Raw genomic sequence first — 17249 nt, 5'->3', positions numbered from 1 at the left:
TGATACTGCTCAAAACACGGAGTCGAATTCCGTTTGTTTGTTTCGTGGATATCGGTGAGTAACTTTCTTTCTATACATGCTAGCGACCTAAAACTTGTTTCATCGCATTCAGCGCGTCAAATTACGCCGGAAGCGGTCGTCTTTGTTCTGATATTGCTCAAAACACGGAGTCGAATTCCGTTTGTTTGTTTCGTGGATATCGGTGAGTAACTTTTTTTCTATACATGCTAGCGACCTTAAACTTGTTCGATCGCATTCAGCGCGTCAAATTACGCCGGAAACGGTCGTCTTTGTTCTGATATTGCTCAAAACACGGAGTCGAATTCCGTTTGTTTGTTCCGTGGATATCGGTGAGTAACTTTTTTTCTATACATGCTAGCGACCTAAAACTTGTTTTATCGCATTCAGCGCGTCAAATTACGCCGGAAACGGTCGTCTTTGTTCTGATATTGCTCAAAACACGGAGTCGAATTCCGTTTGTTTGTTTCGTGGATATCGGTGAGTAACTTTTTTTCTATACATGCTAGCGACCTCAAACTTGTTTTATCGCATTCAGCGCGTCAAATTACGCCGGAAACGGTCGTCTTTGTTCCGATATTGCTTAAAACACGAAGTCGAATTCCGTTCGTTTGTTTCGTGGATATCGGTGAGTAACTTTTTTTCTATACATGCTTGCGACCTAAAACTTGTTTTATCGCATTCAGCGCGTCAAATTACGCCGGAAACGGTCGTCTATGGTCTGATATTGCTCGAAACACGAAGTCGAAGTCCGTTTGTTTGTTTTTCAGATATCGGTTGGTAACTTTTTTTCTATACATGCTAGCGACCTGAAACTTGTTTCATCGCATTCAGCGCGTCAAATTACGCCGGAAACGGTCGTCTTTGTTCTGATATTGCTCAAAACACGGAGTCGAATTCCGTTTGTTTGTTCCGTGGATATCGGTGAGTAACTTTTTTTCTATACATGCTAGCGACCTAAAACTTGTTTTATCGCATTCAGCGCGTCAAATTACGCCGGAAACGGCCGTCTTTGTTTTGATATTGCTCGAAACACGAAGTCGAAGTCCGTTTGTTTGTTTTTCAGATATCGGTTGGTAACTTTTTTTCTATACATGCTAGCGACCTGAAACTTGTTTCATCGCATTCAGCGCGTCAAATTACGCCGGAAACGGTCGTCTTTGTTCTGATATTGCTCAAAACACGGAGTCGAATTCCGTTTGTTTGTTCCGTGGATATCGGTGAGTAACTTTTTTTCTATACATGCTAGCGACCTAAAACTTGTTTTATTGCATTCAGCGCGTCAAATCACGCCGGAAACGGTCGTCTTTGTTCTGATATTGCTCAAAACACGGAGTCGAATTCCGTTTGTTTGTTTCGTGGATATCGGTGAGTAACTTTTTTTCTATACATGCTAGCGACCTCAAACTTGTTTTATCGCATTCAGCGCGTCAAATTACGCCGGAAACGGTCGTCTTTGTTTCGATATTGCTTAAAACACGAAGTCGAATTCCGTTCGTTTGTTTCGTGGATATCGGTGAGTAACTTTTTTTCTCTACATGCTTGCGACCTAAAACTTGTTTTATCGCATTCAGCGCGTCAAATTACGCCGGAAACGGTCGTCTTTGGTCTGATATTGCTCGAAACACGAAGTCGAAGTCCGTTTGTTTGTTTTTCAGATATCGGTTGGTAACTTTTTTTCTATACATGCTAGCGACCTGAAACTTGTTTCATCGCATTCAGCGCGTCAAATTACGCCGGAAACGGTCGTCTTTGTTCTGATATTGCTCAAAACACGGAGTCGAATTCCGTTTGTTTGTTCCGTGGATATCGGTGAGTAACTTTTTTTCTATACATGCTAGCGACCTAAAACTTGTTTTATCGCATTCAGCGCGTCAAATTACGCCGGAAACGGCCGTCTTTGTTTTGATATTGCTCGAAACACGAAGTCGAAGTCCGTTTGTTTGTTTTTCAGATATCGGTTGGTAACTTTTTCTCTATACATGCTAGCGACCTGAAACTTGTTTTATCGCATTCAGCGCGTCAAATTACGCCGAAAACGGTCGTCTTTGTTCTGATATTGCTCAAAACACGGAGTCGAATTCCGTTTGTTTGTTCCGTGGATATCGGTGAGTAACTTTTTTTCTATACATGCTAGCGACCTAAAACTTGTTTTATCGCATTCAGCGCGTCAAATTACGCCGGAAACGGTCGTCTTTGTTCTGATATTGCTCAAAACACGGAGTCGAATTCCGTTTGTTTGTTTCGTGGATATCGGTGAGTAACTTTTTTTCTATACATGCTAGCGACCTAAAACTTCCTTCATCGCATTCAGCGCGTCAAATTACGCCGGAAACGGTCGTCTTTGTTCTGATATTGCTCAAAACACGGAGTCGAATTCCGTTTGTTTGTTCCGTGGATATCGGTGAGTAACTTTTTTTCTATACATGCTAGCGACCTAAAACTTGTTTTATCGCATTCAGCGCGTCAAATTACGCCGGAAACGGCCGTCTTTGTTTTGATATTGCTCGAAACACGAAGTCGAAGTCCGTTTGTTTGTTTTTCAGATATCGGTTGGTACCTTTTTTTCTATACATGCTAGCGACCTGAAACTTGTTTCATCGCATTCAGCGCGTCAAATTACGCCGGAAACGGTCGTCTTTGTTCTGATATTGCTCAAAACACGGAGTCGAATTCCGTTTGTTTGTTCCGTGGATATCGGTGAGTAACTTTTTTTCTATACATGCTAGCGACCTAAAACTTGTTTTATTGCATTCAGCGCGTCAAATCACGCCGGAAACGGTCGTCTTTGTTCTGATATTGCTCAAAACACGGAGTCGAATTCCGTTTGTTTGTTTCGTGGATATCGGTGAGTAACTTTTTTTCTATACATGCTAGCGACCTCAAACTTGTTTTATCGCATTCAGCGCGTCAAATTACGCCGGAAACGGTCGTCTTTGTTTCGATATTGCTTAAAACACGAAGTCGAATTCCGTTCGTTTGTTTCGTGGATATCGGTGAGTAACTTTTTTTCTCTACATGCTTGCGACCTAAAACTTGTTTTATCGCATTCAGCGCGTCAAATTACGCCGGAAACGGTCGTCTTTGGTCTGATATTGCTCGAAACACGAAGTCGAAGTCCGTTTGTTTGTTTTTCAGATATCGGTTGGTAACTTTTTTTCTATACATGCTAGCGACCTGAAACTTGTTTCATCGCATTCAGCGCGTCAAATTACGCCGGAAACGGTCGTCTTTGTTCTGATATTGCTCAAAACACGGAGTCGAATTCCGTTTGTTTGTTCCGTGGATATCGGTGAGTAACTTTTTTTCTATACATGCTAGCGACCTAAAACTTGTTTTATCGCATTCAGCGCGTCAAATTACGCCGGAAACGGCCGTCTTTGTTTTGATATTGCTCGAAACACGAAGTCGAAGTCCGTTTGTTTGTTTTTCAGATATCGGTTGGTAACTTTTTCTCTATACATGCTAGCGACCTGAAACTTGTTTTATCGCATTCAGCGCGTCAAATTACGCCGAAAACGGTCGTCTTTGTTCTGATATTGCTCAAAACACGGAGTCGAATTCCGTTTGTTTGTTCCGTGGATATCGGTGAGTAACTTTTTTTCTATACATGCTAGCGACCTAAAACTTGTTTTATCGCATTCAGCGCGTCAAATTACGCCGGAAACGGTCGTCTTTGTTCTGATATTGCTCAAAACACGGAGTCGAATTCCGTTTGTTTGTTTCGTGGATATCGGTGAGTAACTTTTTTTCTATACATGCTAGCGACCTAAAACTTCCTTCATCGCATTCAGCGCGTCAAATTACGCCGGAAACGGTCGTCTTTGTTCTGATATTGCTCAAAACACGGAGTCGAATTCCGTTTGTTTGTTTCGTGGATATCGGTGAGTAACTTTTTTTCTATACACGCTAGCGACCTAAAACTTGTTTTATCGCATTCAGCGCGTCAAATTACGCCGGAAACGGTCGTCTTTGTTCTGATATTGCTCAAAACACGGAGTCGAATTCCGTTTGTTTGTTTCGTGGATATCGGTGAGTAACTTTTTTTCTATACATGCTAGCGAACTGAAACTTGTTTTATCGCATTCAGCGCGTCAAATTACGCCGGAAACGGCCGTCTTTGTTTTGATATTGCTCGATAGACGAAGTCGGAGTCCGTTTGTTTGTTTTTCAGATATCGGTTAGTAACTTTTTTTCTATAAATGCTAGCGAACTGAAACTTGTTTTATCGCATTCAGCGCGTCAAATTACGCCGGAAACGGCCGTCTTTGTTTTGATATTGCTCGATAGACGAAGTCGGAGTCCGTTTGTTTGTTTTTCAGATATCGGTTAGTAACTTTTTTTCTATAAATGCTAGCGACCTGAAACTTGTTTCATCGCATTCAGCGCGTCAAATTACGCCGGAAACGGCCGTCTTTGTTTTAATATTGCTCGAAACGCGGAGTCGAAGTCCGTTTGTTTGTTTTCCAGATATCGGTTGGTAACTTTTTTTCTATTCATGCTAGCGACCTAAAACTTGTTTCATCGCATTCAGCGCGTCAAATTACGCCGGAAACGGTCGTCTTTGTTTTGATATTGCTTAAAACACGAAGTCGAATTCCGTTCGTTTGTTTCGTGGATATCGGTGAGTAACTTTTTTTCTATACATGCTAGCGACCTAAAACTTGTTTTATCGCATTCAGCGCGTCAAATTACGCCGGAAACGGTCGTCTTTGTTCTGATATTGCTCAAAACACGGAGTCGAATTCCGTTTGTTTGTTTCGTGGATATCGGTGAGTAACTTTTTTTCTATACATGCTAGCGACCTAAAACTTGTTTTATCGCATTCAGCGCGTCAAATTACGCCGGAAACGGTCGTCTTTGTTCTGATATTGCTCAAAACACGGAGTCGAATTCCGTTTGTTTGTTTCGTGGATATCGGTGAGTAACTTTTGTTCTATACATGCTAGCGACCTAAAACTTGTTTTATCGCATTCAGCGCGTCAAATTACGCCGGAAACGGTCGTCTTTGTTCTGATATTGCTCAAAACACGGAGTCGAATTCCGTTTGTTTGTTTCGTGGATATCGGTGAGTAACTTTTGTTCTATACATGCTAGCGACCTGAAACTTAATTTATCGCATTCAGCGCGTCAAATTACGCCGGAAACGGTCGTCTTTGTTTTGATATTGCTTGAAACACGAAGTCGAATTCCGTTCGTTTGTTTCGTGGATATCGGTGAGTAACTTTTTTTCTATACATGCTAGCGACCTAAAAGTTGTTTTTTCGCATTCAGCGAGTCAAATTACGCCGGAAACGGTCGTCTTTGTTCTGATATTGCTCAAAACACGGAGTCGAATTCCATTTGTTTGTTTCGTGGATATCGGTGAGTAACTTTTTTCTATACATGCTAGCGACCTAAAACTTGTTTTATCGCATTCAGCGCGTCAAATTACGCCGGAAACGGTCGTCTTTGTTCTGATATTGCTCAAAACACGGAGTCGAATTCCGTTTGTTTGTTTCGTGGATATCGGTGAGTAACTTTCTTTCTATACATGCTAGCGACCTAAAACTTGTTTCATCGCATTCAGCGCGTCAAATTACGCCGGAAGCGGTCGTCTTTGTTCTGATATTGCTCAAAACACGGAGTCGAATTCCGTTTGTTTGTTTCGTGGATATCGGTGAGTAACTTTTTTTCTATACATGCTAGCGACCTAAAACTTGTTTGATCGCATTCAGCGCGTCAAATTACGCCGGAAACGGTCGTCTTTGTTTTGATATTGCTCGAAACACGAAGTCGAAGTCCGTTTGTTTGTTTTTCAGATATCGGTTGGTAACTTTTTTTCTATACATGCTAGCGACCTGAAACTTGTTTCATCGCATTCAGCGCGTCAAATTACGCCGGAAACGGTCGTCTTTGTTCTGATATTGCTCAAAACACGGAGTCATATTCCGTTTGTTTGTTCCGTGGATATCGGTGAGTAACTTTTTTTCTATACATGCTAGCGACCTAAAACTTGTTTTATCGCATTCAGCGCGTCAAATTACGCCGGAAACGGTCGTCTTTGTTCTGATATTGCTCAAAACACGGAGTCGAATTCCGTTTGTTTGTTTCGTGGATATCGGTGAGTAACTTTTTCTCTATACATGCTAGCGACGTCAAACTTGTTATATCGCATTCAGCGCGTCAAATTACGCCGGAAACGGTCGTCTTTGTTTCGATATTGCTTAAAACACGAAGTCGAATTCCGTTCGTTTGTTTCGTGGATATCGGTGAGTAACTTTTTTTCTATACATGCTTGCGACCTAAAACTTGTTTCATCGCGTTCAGCGCGTCAAATTACGCCCGAAACGGTCGTCTTTGGTCTGATATTGCTCGAAACACGAAGTCGAAGTCCGTTTGTTTGTTTTTCAGATATCGGTTGGTAACTTTTTTTCTATACATGCTAGCGACCTGAAACTTGTTTCATCGCATTCAGCGCGTCAAATTACGCCGGAAACGGTCGTCTTTGTTCTGATATTGCTCAAAACACGGAGTCGAATTCCGTTTGTTTGTTCCGTGGATATCGGTGAGTAACTTTTTTTCTATACATGCTAGCGACCTAAAACTTGTTTTATCGCATTCAGCGCGTCAAATTACGCCGGAAACGGTCGTCTTTGTTCTGATATTGCTCAAAACACGGAGTCGAATTCCGTTTGTTTGTTTCGTGGATATCGGTGAATAACTTTTGTTCTATACATGCTAGCGACCTAAAACTTGTTTTATCGCATTCAGCGCGTCAAATTACGCCGGAAACGGTCGTCTTTGTTCTGATATTGCTCAAAACACGGAGTCGAATTCCGTTTGTTTGTTTCGTGGATATCGGTGAGTAACTTTTGTTCTATACATGCTAGCGACCTGAAACTTGTTTTATCGCATTCAGCGCGTCAAATTACGCCGGAAACGGCCGTCTTTGTTTTGATATTGCTCGAAACACGAAGTCGAAGTCCGTTTGTTTGTTTTTCAGATATCGGTTGGTAACTTTTTTTCTATACATGCTAGCGACCTGAAACTTGTTTCATCGCATTCAGCGCGTCAAATTACGCCGGAAACGGTCGTCTTTGTTCTGATATTGCTCAAAACACGGAGTCATATTCCGTTTGTTTGTTCCGTGGATATCGGTGAGTAACTTTTTTTCTATACATGCTAGCGACCTAAAACTTGTTTTATCGCATTCAGCGCGTCAAATTACGCCGGAAACGGTCGTCTTTGTTCTGATATTGCTCAAAACACGGAGTCGAATTCCGTTTGTTTGTTTCGTGGATATCGGTGAGTAACTTTTTTTCTATACATGCTAGCGACGTCAAACTTGTTATATCGCATTCAGCGCGTCAAATTACGCCGGAAACGGTCGTCTTTGTTTCGATATTGCTTAAAACACGAAGTCGAATTCCGTTCGTTTGTTTCGTGGATATCGGTGAGTAACTTTTTTTCTATACATGCTTGCGACCTAAAACTTGTTTCATCGCATTCAGCGCGTCAAATTACGCCGGAAACGGTCGTCTTTGTTCTGATATTGCTCAAAACACAGAGTCGAATTCCGTTTGTTTGTTTCGTGGATATCGGTGAGTAACTTTTTTTCTATACATGCTAGCGACCTAAAACTTGTTTTATCGCACTCAGCGCGTCAAATTACGCCGGAAACGGTCGTCTTTGTTTCGATATTGCTTGAAACACGAAGTCAAATTCCGTTCGTTTGTTTCGTGGATATCGGTGAGTAACTTTTTTTCTTTACATGCTAGCGACCTAAAAGTTGTTTCATCGCATTCAGCGCGTCAAATTACGCCGGAAACGGTCGTCTTTGTTCTGATATTGCTCAAAACACGGAGTCGAATTCCGTTTGTTTGTTTCGTGGATATCGGTGAGTAACTTTTTTTCTATACATCCTAGCGACCAAAAACTTGTTTTATCGCACTCAGCGCGTCATATTACGCCGGAAACGGTCGTCTTTGTTTTAATATTGCTTAAAACACGAAGTCGAATTTCGTTCGTTTGTTTCGTGGATATCGGTGAGTAACTTTTTTTCTATACATGCTAGCGACCTAAAACTTGTTTTATCGCATTCAGCGCGTCAAATTACGCCGGAAACGGTCGTCTTTGTTCTGATATTGCTCAAAACACGGAGTCGAATTCCGTTTGTTTGTTCCGTGGATATCGGTAAGTAACTTTTTTTCTATACATGCTAGCGACCTAAAACTTGTTTCATCGCATTCAGCGCGTCAAATTACGCCGGAAACGGTCGTCTTTGTTCTGATATTGCTTAAAACACGGAGTCGAATTCCGTTTGTTTGTTTCGTGGATATCGGTGAGTAACTTTTTTTCTATACACGCTAGCGACCTAAAACTTGTTTTATCGCATTCAGCGCGTCAAATTACGCCGGAAACGGTCGTCTTTGTTTCGATATTGCTTGAAACACGAAGTCAAATTCCGTTCGTTTGTTTCGTGGATATCGGTGAGTAACTTTTTTTCTTTACATGCTAGCGACCTAAAAGTTGTTTCATCGCATTCAGCGCGTCAAATTACGCCGGAAACGGTCGTCTTTGTTCTGATATTGCTCAAAACACGGAGTCGAATTCCGTTTGTTTGTTTCGTGGATATCGGTGAGTAACTTTTTTTCTATACATCCTAGCGACCAAAAACTTGTTTTATCGCACTCAGCGCGTCATATTACGCCGGAAACGGTCGTCTTTGTTTTAATATTGCTTAAAACACGAAGTCGAATTTCGTTCGTTTGTTTCGTGGATATCGGTGAGTAACTTTTTTTCTATACATGCTAGCGACCTAAAACTTGTTTTATCGCATTCAGCGCGTCAAATTACGCCGGAAACGGTCGTCTTTGTTCTGATATTGCTCAAAACACGGAGTCGAATTCCGTTTGTTTGTTCCGTGGATATCGGTAAGTAACTTTTTTTCTATACATGCTAGCGACCTAAAACTTGTTTCATCGCATTCAGCGCGTCAAATTACGCCGGAAACGGTCGTCTTTGTTCTGATATTGCTTAAAACACGGAGTCGAATTCCGTTTGTTTGTTTCGTGGATATCGGTGAGTAACTTTTTTTCTATACATGCTAGCGACCTCAAACTTGTTTTATCGCATTCAGCGCGTCAAATTACGCCGGAAACGGTCGTCTTTGTTTTGATATTGCTTGAAACACGAAGTCGAATTCCGTTCGTTTGTTTCGTGGATATCGGTGAGTAACTTTTTTTCCATACATGCTAGCGACCTAAAACTTGTTTTATCGCATTCAGCGCGTCAAATTACGCCGGCAACGGTCGTCTTTGTTCTGATATTGCTCAAAACACGGAGTCGAATTCCGTTTGTTTGTTTCGTGGATATCGGTGAGTAACTTTTTTTCTATACATCCTAGCGACCAAAAACTTGTTTTATCGCACTCAGCGCGTCATATTACGCCGGAAACGGTCGTCTTTGTTTTAATATTGCTTAAAACACGAAGTCGAATTTCGTTCGTTTGTTTCGTGGATATCGGTGAGTAACTTTTTTTCTATACATGCTAGCGACCTAAAACTTGTTTTATCGCATTCAGCGCGTCAAATTACGCCGGAAACGGTCGTCTTTGTTCTGATATTGCTCAAAACACGGAGTCGAATTCCGTTTGTTTGTTCCGTGGATATCGGTAAGTAACTTTTTTTCTATACATGCTAGCGACCTAAAACTTGTTTCATCGCATTCAGCGCGTCAAATTACGCCGGAAACAGTCGTCTTTGTTCTGATATTGCTTAAAACACGGAGTCGAATTCCGTTTGTTTGTTTCGTAGATATCGGTGAGTAACTTTTTTTCTATACATGCTAGCGACCTCAAACTTGTTTTATCGCATTCAGCGCGTCAAATTACGCCGGAAACGGTCGTCTTTGTTTTGATATTGCTTGAAACACGAAGTCGAATTCCGTTCGTTTGTTTCGTGGATATCGGTGAGTAACTTTTTTTCCATACATGCTAGCGACCTAAAACTTGTTTTATCGCATTCAGCGCGTCAAATTACGCCGGCAACGGTCGTCTTTGTTCTGATATTGCTCAAAACACGGAGTCGAATTCCGTTCGTTTGTTTCGTGGATATCGGTGAGTAACTTTTTTTCTATACATGCTAGCGACCTAAAACTTGTTTTATCGCATTCAGCGCGTCAAATTACGCCGGAAACGGTCGTCTTTGTTCTGATATTGCTTAAAACACGGAGTCGAATTCCGTTCGTTTGTTTCGTGGATATCGGTGAGTAACTTTTTTTCTATACATGCTAGCGACCTAAAACTTGTTTTATCGCATTCAGCGCGTCAAATTACGCCGGAAACGGTCGTCTTTGTTCTGATATTGCTCAAAACACGGAGTCGAATTCCGTTTGTTTGTTTCGTGGATATCGGTGAGTAACTTTTTTTCTATACATGCTAGCGACCTAAAACTTGTTCTATCGCATTCAGCGCGTCAAATCACGCCGGAAACGGTCGTCTTTGTTCTGATATTGCTCAAAACACAGAGTCGAATTCCGTTTGTTTGTTTCGTGGATATCGGTGAGTAACTTTTTTTTTATACATGCTAGCGACCTAAAACTTGTTTTATCGCATTCAGCGCGTCAAATTACGCCGGAAACGGTCGTCTTTGCTTTGATATTGCTTGAAACACGAAGTCAAATTCCGTTCGTTTGTTTCGTGGATATCGGTGAGTAACTTTTTTTCTATACATGCTAGCGACCTAAAAGTTGTTTCATCGCATTCAGCGCGTCAAATTACGCCGGAAACGGTCGTCCTTGTTCTGATATTGCTCAAAACACGGAGTCGAATTCCGTTTGTTTGTTTCGTGGATATCGGTAAGTAACTTTTTTTCTATACATCCTAGCGACCTAAAACTTGTTTTATCGCACTCAGCGCGTCATATTACGCCGGAAACGGTCGTCTTTGTTTTAATATTGCTTAAAACACGAAGTCGAATTCCGTTCGTTTGTTTCGTGGATATCGGTGAGTAACTTTTTTTCTATACATGCTAGCGACCTAAAACTTGTTTTATCGCATTCAGCGCGTCAAATTACGCCGGAAACGGTCGTCTTTGTTCTGATATTGCTCAAAACACGGAGTCGAATTCCGTTTGTTTGTTCCGTGGATATCGGTGAGTAACTTTTTTTCTATACATGCTAGCGACCTAAAACTTGTTTCATCGCATTCAGCGCGTCAAATTACGCCGGAAACGGTCGTCTTTGTTCTGATATTGCTTAAAACACGGAGTCGAATTCCGTTTGTTCGTTTCGTGGATATCGGTGAGTAACTTTTTTTCTATACATGCTAGCGACCTCAAACTTGTTTTATCGCATTCAGCGCGTCAAATTACGCCGGCAACGGTCGTCTTTGTTCTGATATTGCTCAAAACACGGAGTCGAATTCCGTTCGTTTGTTTCGTGGATATCGGTGAGTAACTTTTTTTCTATACATGCTAGCGACCTAAAACTTGTTTTATCGCATTCAGCGCGTCAAATTACGCCGGAAACGGTCGTCTTTGTTCTGATATTGCTTAAAACACGGAGTCGAATTCCGTTCGTTTGTTTCGTGGATATCGGTGAGTAACTTTTTTTCTATACATGCTAGCAACCTAAAACTGGTTTTATCGCATTCAGCGCGTCAAATCACGCCGTAAACGGTCTTCTTTGTTCTGATATTGCTCAAAACACGGAGTCGGATTCCGTTTGTTTGTTTCGTGGATATCGGTGAGTAACTTTTTTTCCATACATCCTAGCGACCTAAAACTTGTTTTATCGCATTCAGCGCGTCAAATTACCCCGGAAACGGTCGTCTTTGTTCTGATATTGCTTAAAACACGAAGTCGAATTCCGTTCGTTTGTTTCGTGGATATCGGTGAGTAACTTTTTTTCTATACATGCTAGCGACCTAAAACTTGTTTTATCGCATTCAGCGCGTCAAATTACGCCGGAAACGGTCGTCTTTGTTCTGATATTGCTCAAAACACGGAGTCGAATTCCGTTTGTTTGTTTCGTGGATATCGGTAAGTAACTTTTTTTCTATACATCCTAGCGACCTAAAACTTGTTTTATCGCATTCAGCGCGTCAAATTACGCCGGAAACGGTCGTCTTTGTTTTGATATTGCTTAAAACACGAAGTCGAATTCCGTTCGTTCGTTTCGTGGATATCGGTGAGTAACTTTTTTTCTATACATGCTAGCGACCTAAAACTTGTTTTATCGCATTCAGCGCGTCAAATTACGCCGGAAACGGCCGTCTTTGTTTTGATATTGCTCGAAACACGAAGTCGAAGTCCGTTTGTTTGTTTTTCAGATATCGGTTGGTAACTTTTTTTCTATACATGCTAGCGACCTGAAACTTGTTTTATCGCATTCAGCGCGTCAAATTACGCCGGAAACGGTCGTCTTTGTTTTGATATTGCTTAAAACACGAAGTCGAATTCCGTTCGTTTGTTTCGTGGATATCGGTGAGTAACTTTTTTTCTATACATGCTAGCGACCTAAAACTTGTTTTATCGCATTCAGCGCGTCAAATTACGCCGGAAACGGTCGTCTTTGTTTACATATTGCTTAAAACACGAAGTCGAATTCCGTTCGTTTGTTTCGTGGATATCGGTGAGTAACTTTTTTTCTATACATGCTAGCGACCTAAAACTTGTTCTATCGCATTCAGCGCGTCAAATTACGCCGGAAACGGTCGTCTTTGTTCTGATATTGCTCAAAACACAGAGTCGAAGTCCGTTTGTTTGTTTTTCAGATATCGGTTGGTAACTTTTTTTCTATACATGCTAGCGACCTGAAACTTGTTTCATCGCATTCAGCGCGTCAAATTACGCCGGAAACGGTCGTCTTTGTTCTGATATTGCTCAAAACACGGAGTCGAATTCCGTTCGTTTGTTCCGTGGATATCGGTGAGTAACTTTTTTTCTATACATGCTAGCGACCTAAAACTTGTTTTATCGCATTCAGCGCGTCAAATTACGCCGGAAACGGTCGTCTTTGTTCTGATATTGGTCAAAACACGGAGTCGAATTCCGTTTGTTTGTTTCGTGGATATCGGTGAGTAACTTTTTTTCTATACATGCTAGCGACCTCAAACTTGTTTTATCGCATTCAGCGCGTCAAATTACGCCGGAAACGGTCGTCTTTGTTTTGATATTGCTTAAAACACGAAGTCGAATTCCGTTCGTTTGTTTCGTGGATATCGGTGAGTAACTTTTTTTCTATACATGCTAGCGACCTAAAACTTGTTTTATCGCATTCAGCGCGTCAAATTACGCCGGAAACGGCCGTCTTTGTTTTGATATTGCTCGAAACACGAAGTCGAAGTCCGTTTGTTTGTTTTTCAGATATCGGTTGGTAACTTTTTTTCTATACATGCTAGCGACCTAAAACTTGTTTTATCGCATTCAGCGCGTCAAATTACGCCGAAAACGGTCGTCTTTGTTCTGATATTGCTCAAAACACGGAGTCGAATTCCGTTTGTTTGTTCCGTGGATATCGGTGAGTAACTTTTTTTCTATACATGCTAGCGACCTAAAACTTGTTTTATCGCATTCAGCGCGTCAAATTACGCCGGAAACGGTCGTCTTTGTTCTGATATTGCTCAAAACACGGAGTCGAATTCCGTTTGTTTGTTTCGTGGATATCGGTGAGTAACTTTTTTTCTATACATGCTAGCGACCTAAAACTTCCTTCATCGCATTCAGCGCGTCAAATTACGCCGGAAACGGTCGTCTTTGTTCTGATATTGCTCAAAACACGGAGTCGAATTCCGTTTGTTTGTTTCGTGGATATCGGTGAGTAACTTTTTTTCTATACACGCTAGCGACCTAAAACTTGTTTTATCGCATTCAGCGCGTCAAATTACGCCGGAAACGGTCGTCTTTGTTCTGATATTGCTCAAAACACGGAGTCGAATTCCGTTTGTTTGTTTCGTGGATATCGGTGAGTAACTTTTTTTCTATACATGCTAGCGAACTGAAACTTGTTTTATCGCATTCAGCGCGTCAAATTACGCCGGAAACGGTCGTCTTTGTTCTGATATTGCTCAAAACACGGAGTCGAATTCCGTTTGTTTGTTTCGTGGATATCGGTGAGTAACTTTTTTTCTATACACGCTAGCGACCTAAAACTTGTTTTATCGCATTCAGCGCGTCAAATTACGCCGGAAACGGTCGTCTTTGTTCTGATATTGCTCAAAACACGGAGTCGAATTCCGTTTGTTTGTTTCGTGGATATCGGTGAGTAACTTTTTTTCTATACATGCTAGCGAACTGAAACTTGTTTTATCGCATTCAGCGCGTCAAATTACGCCGGAAACGGCCGTCTTTGTTTTGATATTGCTCGATAGACGAAGTCGGAGTCCGTTTGTTTGTTTTTCAGATATCGGTTAGTAACTTTTTTTCTATAAATGCTAGCGAACTGAAACTTGTTTTATCGCATTCAGCGCGTCAAATTACGCCGGAAACGGCCGTCTTTGTTTTGATATTGCTCGATAGACGAAGTCGGAGTCCGTTTGTTTGTTTTTCAGATATCGGTTAGTAACTTTTTTTCTATAAATGCTAGCGACCTGAAACTTGTTTCATCGCATTCAGCGCGTCAAATTACGCCGGAAACGGCCGTCTTTGTTTTAATATTGCTCGAAACGCGAAGTCGAAGTCCGTTTGTTTGTTTTCCAGATATCGGTTGGTAACTTTTTTTCTATTCATGCTAGCGACCTAAAACTTGTTTCATCGCATTCAGCGCGTCAAATTACGCCGGAAACGGTCGTCTTTGTTTTGATATTGCTTAAAACACGAAGTCGAATTCCGTTCGTTTGTTTCGTGGATATCGGTGAGTAACTTTTTTTCTATACATGCTAGCGACCTAAAACTTGTTTTATCGCATTCAGCGCGTCAAATTACGCCGGAAACGGTCGTCTTTGTTCTGATATTGCTCAAAACACGGAGTCGAATTCCGTTTGTTTGTTTCGTGGATATCGGTGAGTAACTTTTTTTCTATACATGCTAGCGACCTAAAACTTGTTTTATCGCATTCAGCGCGTCAAATTACGCCGGAAACGGTCGTCTTTGTTCTGATATTGCTCAAAACACGGAGTCGAATTCCGTTTGTTTGTTTCGTGGATATCGGTGAGTAACTTTTGTTCTATACATGCTAGCGACCTAAAACTTGTTTTATCGCATTCAGCGCGTCAAATTACGCCGGAAACGGTCGTCTTTGTTCTGATATTGCTCAAAACACGGAGTCGAATTCCGTTTGTTTGTTTCGTGGATATCGGTGAGTAACTTTTGTTCTATACATGCTAGCGACCTGAAACTTGTTTTATCGCATTCAGCGCGTCAAATTACGCCGGAAACGGTCGTCTTTGTTTTGATATTGCTTGAAACACGAAGTCGAATTCCGTTCGTTTGTTTCGTGGATATCGGTGAGTAACTTTTTTTCTATACATGCTAGCGACCTAAAAGTTGTTTTATCGCATTCAGCGCGTCAAATTACGCCGGAAACGGTCGTCTTTGTTCTGATATTGCTCAAAACACGGAGTCGAATTCCATTTGTTTGTTTCGTGGATATCGGTGAGTAACTTTTTTCTATACATGCTAGCGACCTAAAACTTGTTTTATCGCATTCAGCGCGTCAAATTACGCCGGAAACGGTCGTCTTTGTTCTGATATTGCTCAAAACACGGAGTCGAATTCCGTTTGTTTGTTTCGTGGATATCGGTGAGTAACTTTCTTTCTATACATGCTAGCGACCTAAAACTTGTTTCATCGCATTCGGCGCGTCAAATTACGCCGGAAGCGGTCGTCTTTGTTCTGATATTGCTCAAAACACGGAGTCGAATTCCGTTTGTTTGTTTCGTGGATATCGGTGAGTAACTTTTTTTCTATACATGCTAGCGACCTAAAACTTGTTTGATCGCATTCAGCGCGTCAAATTACGCCGGAAACGGTCGTCTTTGTTTTGATATTGCTCGAAACACGAAGTCGAAGTCCGTTTGTTTGTTTTTCAGATATCGGTTGGTAACTTTTTTTCTATACATGCTAGCGACCTGAAACTTGTTTCATCGCATTCAGCGCGTCAAATTACGCCGGAAACGGTCGTCTTTGTTCTGATATTGCTCAAAACACGGAGTCATATTCCGTTTGTTTGTTCCGTGGATATCGGTGAGTAACTTTTTTTCTATACATGCTAGCGACCTAAAACTTGTTTTATCGCATTCAGCGCGTCAAATTACGCCGGAAACGGTCGTCTTTGTTCTGATATTGCTCAAAACACGGAGTCGAATTCCGTTTGTTTGTTTCGTGGATATCGGTGAGTAACTTTTTTTCTATACATGCTAGCGACCTCAAACTTGTTTTATCGCATTCAGCGCGTCAAATTACGCCGGAAACGGTCGTCTTTGTTTCGATATTGCTTAAAACACGAAGTCGAATTCCGTTCGTTTGTTTCGTGGATATCGGTGAGTAACTTTTTTTCTATACATGCTTGCGACCTAAAACTTGTTTCATCGCATTCAGCGCGTCAAATTACGCCCGAAACGGTCGTCTTTGGTCTGATATTGCTCGAAACACGAAGTCGAAGTCCGTTTGTTTGTTTTTCAGATATCGGTTGGTAACTTTTTTTCTATACATGCTAGCGACCTGAAACTTGTTTCATCGCATTCAGCGCGTCGAATTACGCCGGAAACGGTCGTCTTTGTTCTGATATTGCTCAAAACACGGAGTCGAATTCCGTTTGTTTGTTCCGTGGATATCGGTGAGTAACTTTTTTTCTATACATGCTAGCGACCTAAAACTTCCTTCATCGCATTCAGCGCGTCAAATTACGCCGGAAACGGTCGTCTTTGTTCTGATATTGCTCAAAACACGGAGTCGAATTCCGTTTGTTTGTTTCGTGGATATCGGTGAGTAACTTTTTTTCTATACACGCTAGCGACCTAAAACTTGTTTTATCGCATTCAGCGCGTCAAATTACGCCGGAAACGGTCGTCTTTGTTCTGATATTGCTCAAAACACGGAGTCGAATTCCGTTTGTTTGTTTCGTGGATATCGGTGAGTAACTTTTTTTCTATACATGCTAGCGAACTGAAACTTGTTTTATCGCATTCAGCGCGTCAAATTACGCCGGAAACGGCCGTCTTTGTTTTGATATTGCTCGATAGACGAAGTCGGAGTCCGTTTGTTTGTTTTTCAGATATCGGTTAGTAACTTTTTTTCTATAAATGCTAG

Source organism: Diprion similis, chromosome 4 (genome assembly GCF_021155765.1).
Source record: "Diprion similis isolate iyDipSimi1 chromosome 4, iyDipSimi1.1, whole genome shotgun sequence".
Taxonomy (NCBI): Eukaryota; Metazoa; Arthropoda; class Insecta; order Hymenoptera; family Diprionidae; genus Diprion; species Diprion similis.
Note: the sequence above shows the minus strand (reverse complement) of the source record.